Source organism: Colobus angolensis, unplaced genomic scaffold (assembly GCF_000951035.1).
Source record: "Colobus angolensis palliatus isolate OR3802 unplaced genomic scaffold, Cang.pa_1.0 Scaffold121, whole genome shotgun sequence".
NCBI lineage: Eukaryota > Metazoa > Chordata > Mammalia > Primates > Cercopithecidae > Colobus > Colobus angolensis.
In genome coordinates this window covers 7,861,137-7,867,979 of record NW_012113253.1, presented here as the reverse complement: position 1 = coordinate 7,867,979, position 6,843 = coordinate 7,861,137, and the positions used below count along the sequence as shown (strand labels likewise).

Below are 6,843 nucleotides of genomic sequence, written 5' to 3'. Positions count from 1 at the left end.
GGGAGGCTGAGGCAGGAGAATTGCTTGAACCTGGGAGGCAGAGGTTGCAGTGAGCCGAGATCATGGCACTGTACTCCAGCCTGGTGACAGAGCGAGACTCTGTCACAAAAAAAAAAAAGAAAAAAGAAAGAAAGAAAAAAGAAAGATGCAGGGGTGGTGAGTCCCACCACATTCCCATTCAACTCTCTCATTTGGCCTGTGCAGAAGACAGATGGATCTTGGAGAATGACAGTGGATTATTGTAAGCTTAACCAAGTGGTGGCAACTCCAATTGCAGCTGCTGTACCAGATGTAGTTTCATTGCTTGAGCAAATTAACACATCTCCCGGTACATGGTATGCAGCCATTGACTTGGCAAATGCCTTTTTCTCTATTCTTGTTCATAAGGTCCACCAGAAGCAATCTGCCTTCAGCTGGCAAGGCCAGCAATATACCTTTACTGTCCTACCTCAGGGGTATATCAACTCTCTGGCTTTGTGTCATAATCTTATTCAGAGAGGCCTTGATTGCTTTTTGCTTTGGCAGGATATCACACTGGTCCATTACATTGATGACATTATGCTGATTGGATCTAGTGAGCAGGAAGTAGCAAACACACTGGACTTATTGGTGAGACATTTGTGTGCAAGAGGATGGGAAATAAATCTGACTAAGATTCAGGGACCTTCTACCTCAGTAAAATTTCTAGGGGTCCAGTGGTGTGGGGCCTGTTGAGATATTCCTTCCAAGGTGAAGGGGCCGTTGGCCCCTCCTGCAACCAAGAAATAGACATAACGCCTAGTGGGCCTATTTGGCTTTTGGAGGCAACACATTCCTCATTTGAGTATGTTACTCCAGCCCATTTATCAAGTGACCTGAAAGGCGGCCGATTTTGAGCAGGGTTGAGAACAGGAAAAGGCTCTGCCACAGGTCTAGGCTGCTGTGCAAGCTGCTCTGCCCCTTGGGCCATATGACCCAGCAGATCCAGCTGTGCTTGAGGTGTCAGTGGCAGATAGGGATGCTGTTTGGAGCCTTTGGCAGGCCCCCATAGATGAATCACAGTGGAGGCCTCTAGGATTTTGGAGCAAGGCCCTGCCATCTTCTGCAGGTAACTACTCTCCTCTTGAGAGACAGCTCTTGGCCTGTTACTGAGCTTTGGTGGAAACTGAACATTTGACTGTGGGTCATCAAGTAACCATGTGACCTGAACTGCCTATCATGAACTGAGTGCTTTCTGACCCATCTAGCTACCAGATGGGTTGTACATAGCAGCCTTCCATCATCAAATGGAAGTGGCCTATATGTGATCAGGCTCAAGCAAGTTCTGAAGGTACAAATAAGTTACATGAGGAAGTGGCTCAAATGCCCATAGTCTCCACTCCTGCCACCCTGCCTTCTCTCCCCTAGCCTGCACTGATGGCCTCCTGGGGAGTTTCCTGTGATCAGTTGACAGAGGAAGAGAAGACTAGGGCCTGGTTCACAGATGGTTCTGCACGATATGCAGGCACATCCAAAAGTGGACAGCCGCGGCACTACAGCCCCTTTCTAGGACATCCCTGAAGGACGGCAGTGAAGGGAAATCTTCCCAGTGGGCAGAACTTCAAGCACTGCACCTGGTTGTACACTTTGCATGGAAGGAGAAATGGCCAGATGTGTGATTATATACTGATTCATGGGTTGTAGCCAATGGTTTGGCTGGATGGTCAGGGACTTGGAAGAAGCACCCAATGCTTTTGCCAGGACTACCCTCCATGGACTCATGAAATGCCTTCTCCACCATCATGGTATTCCACACAGCATTGCCTCTGACCAAGGCACTCACTTTATGCCCTTGGCAGTGGGCTCATGCTCATGGAATTTACTGGTCTTACCATGTTCTCCATCATCCTGAAGCAGCTGAATTGATAGAATGGTGGAATGGCCTTTTGAAGTCACAAATACAACATCAACTAGGTGACAATACTTTCCAGGGCTGGGGCAAAGTTCTCCAGAAGGCCATGTATGCTCTGAATCAGTGTCCAATATATGGTACTCTTCCTCCCATAGTCAGGATTCATGGGTCCAGGAATCAAGGGGTGGGAGTTTTGGAAGTGGTACCACTCACCATCACCCCTAGCAATCCACTAGCAAAATTTTTGCTTCCTGTTCCTGTGACATTACGTTCTGGTGGCCTAGAGGTCTTAGTTCCAGAGGGAGGAATGCTGCCACCAGGAGACACAACAATGATCCCATTAAACTGGAAGTTAAGATTGCCACCTGGACGCTTTGGGCTCCTCCTACCTTTAAGTCAACCGGCTAAGAATGGAGTCACAGTGTTGGCTGGGGTGATTGACCTGGACTCTCAAGATGAAATCAGTCTACTCCACAATGGAGGTAAGGAAGAGTATGCATGGAATGCAGGAGATCCATGAGGGCATCTCTTAGTATTACTATGTCCTCTGATTAAGGCCAATGGGAAACTGCAACAACGCAATCCAGCCAGGACTACAAATGGCCCAGACCCTTCAGGAATGAAGGTTTGGGGCACTCCATCAGAAAACAAACCACGACCTGCTGAGGTGCTTGCTGAAGGCAAAGGGAATACAGAATGGGTAGTAGAAGAAGGTAGTCATCAATACCACCTATGATCATGTGACCAGCTGCAGAAACGGGGACTGTAATTGTCATGAGTATTCTCTCCTTTTGTTAGAAACATGTTTGTGCAGGTATACATTTGTATTAAGAAAATGCCTTCATTTTATTTCCTTTTTCCTTTATCATGTGACATAAGATTGACTTCATATCAGCATTTAAGTATTATTCACTTTATGTTATAGTATTTGGGTTGGGGATTGGTGCATTTCTGGTTGTACAAAGGACAGTTGTATTATGTTAGGTATAATTATGACCTTATTATTGTCTTTATTTGAAGATTATGTATAATCTCGGGAAATGTATATGGGTTCAGGTTGACAAGGGGTGGTGGTTACGGTTAATACTGTCAACTTGATTGAACTGAAGGATACAAAGTATTGATCCTGGGTGTGTCAGTGAGGCTGTTGCCAAAAGAGATTAATATTTAAGTCAATAGGCTGGGTAAGGCAGATCCACCCTTAATCTGGTGGGCACAATCTAATCAGCTGCCAGCGAATATAAAGCAGGCAGAAAAACATGAAAAGGAGAGACTGGCCTCCCAGCCTACATCTTTCTCCCGTGCTGGGTGCTTCCTGCCCTCGAACATCACATCACACTTGAGTTCTTCTGTTTCAAGACTTGGTCTGGCTCTCCACGCTCCCCAAGCTTGCAGACAGCCTATTGTGGGACCTTGTGATTGTGTAAGTTAATACTGAATAAACTTCCCTTTACATATATATATCCTATTAATTCTGTCCCTCTAGAGAGAACCCTGACTAATATATCATTAAAGTGAGACCCTGTCTAAAAAAAAAAGAGAGAAAAGAGAGTCCTTTGATTTTGATTTATTTTTTCAGGATCTTTTTGGCTATTCTGAATTCTTTTCAATTTTGTATGAATTTAAGAATTATCTTTTCCATTTCTGCAAAAAGTTTTGATAGGATTATGTTGCATCTGTAGATTGCCTTGAGTAGTATTGACATTTTAACCTTAATAACAATAAGTCTTCCTATCCATGATTACAGGATATATTTCCATTTATTCAAGTCTTTTTAAAAATTTCTTAAAGTAATACTTTTGTCTCCTTGGTTAAATTTATTCCTAGATATTTTATTCTTTTGGATGCTATTATAAATATAATTGTTTCCTTGATTTCCTTTTTGCTCTGTTGATTGCTAGTGTATAGAAGCATTGATTTTGGCTTGTTGATCTTATACCCTACAACTTAGCTGAATTTGTTTATTGCTGTAGTTTTTTTTTTTTTTTTTTTTTTTGGTGGGGGTGGTGAAGAGGGGTGGATTCTTTTTTTAAAAATATAAATAGGATCATATAATTATGAATAGAGATAGTTTTATTTTCTTTCCAATTTGGATGCCTTTTATTTCATTTTAGTGCCTAGTTGATCAGTCTACAACTTTTAGTACAGTGTTGAATAGCTGTGGTGAAAATGGGCATCCTTGTCTTGTTGATGATATTTAGGGGAAAGCTTTCATTACTTTTATCTTTGAATGTGATGTTGGCTCTGGGTTTTTCATAAATATACCTTATTATGTTGAGGAATTTCACTTCTATTCCTAGTTTTCTGAGTTTTTTTTTTTTTAATCATGAAAGCATGTTGGATTTTGTCATGCCTTTTCAGCATCAATTGTGGGATCATGTATGCAATTCTTCACTTTTTCTGTTAATGAAGTGTGTTGGCATTGATTGATTTTCTAATGCTGAACTACCTTTGTATTCCTGGGATAATTCCCACTTGGCCATGGGGTATAATCCATTCAGTATGCTGTTGAATCTGTTTGCTAGTATTTTGCTGAGGATTTTTGGTCTATCAACTGCTCACACTACCCTACTTGAGGCTACACTGTTGGCCATTCATTCCTTTGATAGTTGTTATTGTTGACTCCTTTCTTCCCAAACTATTCTTGGTGTTTCTGAGACAGTATGCGCTCCTGTTTTTTTTCTTTCATTTCTAGGCATTTCTCTGCCTACACTGTAGATTTTTCCTCTGTTCATCCTTTAAGTGTTAGTATATCTCAGGGATCCTTGTGAGCCTTTGAGTGATCCCATCCACATCCAAACTTTTATTTTTATTTTTTGTAGAGATGGAGTCTTGCTATGTTGCCCAGGTTTGCTTCAAACTAGTGGCCTCAAGCAGTCATCCTGCCTCAGCCTGCCAGAATGCTGGGATTACAGGAGTAAGCCACCTTGTCCAGTTCCACACCCACACTTTTTTTTTTTTTTTTTTTTTGAGATGGAGTTTTGCCTTGTCGCCCAGGGTGGAGTGCAATGGTGTAATCTTGGCTCACTGCAACCTCCACCTCTTGGGGTCCAAACGATTCTCCTGCCTCAGCCTCTTGAGTAGCTGGGATTACAGGCACCCGATACCATGCCCAGCTAATTTTTGTATTTTTAGTAGAAACAGGGTTTCACCATGTTGGCCAGGGTGGTCTCGAACTGCTGACCTCATGATCCGCTTGCCTCAGCTTCCTAAAGTGCTGGGATTACAGGCATGAGCCACCGTGCCTGGCCCCAAACTTTTATATATTAGTAACTCCCAAGTCACTGTCTCTGGATAAGGCCACTTCTCTGATCTACATGTGGAGCCACCCCCTGAACAGCTCCACTGCATTGTCCCATGGGTATCCCAACACCCAACAGAACTCACAAGTCTTTCATGTTTGGGCCTCTCTTTACCTGTCCAGAGTATTAGAGTTGTTCAGGGCCATTTCAGTCTTAAGGAAAGAATGCTTTGCATTCCGTTCAAATCTGGGTTATGGCTGGGCACAGTGGCTTATGCCTGCAATGCCAGCACTCTGGGAGGCCAAGGAGAGAGGACTGCTTGAGACCAGGACTTTGAGACCATCCTGGACAACACAGCAAGACCTCATCTGTATAAAAAATTTTAAAAATTAGCCAGACATCGTGGCTGGCTCTCTCGCCTGTAGTCCCAGTTACTCTGGAAGCTAAGGGGAGGATTGCCTGCCACGGAGGTCAAGGCTGCAGTGAGCTATGATGGCCCCATTGCACTCCACCCTGGGCAGCAGAGCAAGACCCTGTGTCAAAATAAATACATAAAAATAATAAAAATAAAAACAAATCCGAGTTATTCTGGCTTCTAGCTCTGTGTACTAGAGCGCATTCCTTAGCTTCTTCCTTGTTTCTCTGTTGCCTCATTTGTAAAGTGGGAATGATAATACTTGGTATTAGGATTACTGTGACCCATATTAGTTCTAAATGAACTGCCGTGATAGTATTGGTCAGACCTGAGGGGATACTGTACAAAGGGGTGGAAAGTAATACCAAGCAGACCATTGTTTCTGCCGACCCTGACTTTTGTGCTTTCACCCAGTTTCTGGTGGAGAACCTGACTAACAGAAACCAGATGAAAACTGGAGCCTTACTCTAATAACCCTGCTGGGTTTAATCTGCAGATTTATCTTTATAGCAAAATATTTTTTATTGTTTTCATTAAGATCCCTTTGGCTGGTGATCCAAATTGAATGTTATTCTGCTGTATAGGAAACAGTATTTATTAATGTGTTTTTTATACTTGATCTTTTATACTTGATGATCTTTTATACTTGATGACTTAAGGTGATCACCCACTGATTTTCACTTAAATAATTGTGCTTTTCTATTCCCTGTCTGTATGCTTAAAATCTTGGCTTTACCATTCATGAAAGAGAATGGAAAATATATCCATTAAGAATCAGATAAGAATTAGTTAAAAGAGAAAGCTTGGAAATCTCTATATTTAAGTACGTTTTAACAGTGCTTTGAAATGATTAATTGCTTTGTTTTAAATATTGATAAGACACCATAAATATTTATACATCCTTTTCATACTTAAAAATAGATTCAACAAATATTAAAGCTATTAATACCCGAACTCCTAATCAAAATCAAAGAAATTTTTAGTTTGAATAAGGCAATGGGATGGAAAATTTACTGTTTTTAAGGCTCCCTTTAAGCTTAAAAACTAGGTGCCTAATTTGTGACTTTTTTGCTAAATTCACTTTTAAAATGACTTAAAAATAACTTACGCTTTATTTTTCTTTCAAATCTTTTTCTCCTAATATTTTAAAATAAGGAAAGGTGCCTCCGTGTTAGGTACTATAATTGTATTCAAGTTTTTGCAACTCCATTCAAAAAAGTACGTATTTTGTAAGCTCTAACTGGACAGGTGGGCTTGACGAAGGGGATGGCTCTGAGGTGCCGGTTTTCAGCCACAGGCCCTTCAGCGCTTAAACA

General features: G+C 41.7%; 1 protein-coding gene across 1 annotated transcript in view; it reads left to right on the top strand.

The window, feature by feature from the left end:
* Nucleotides 1-6,843, top strand: part of SPAG1 (sperm associated antigen 1) — an 87,934-nt gene that overhangs the window by 53,414 nt on the left and 27,677 nt on the right. The window lies entirely within an intron of this gene.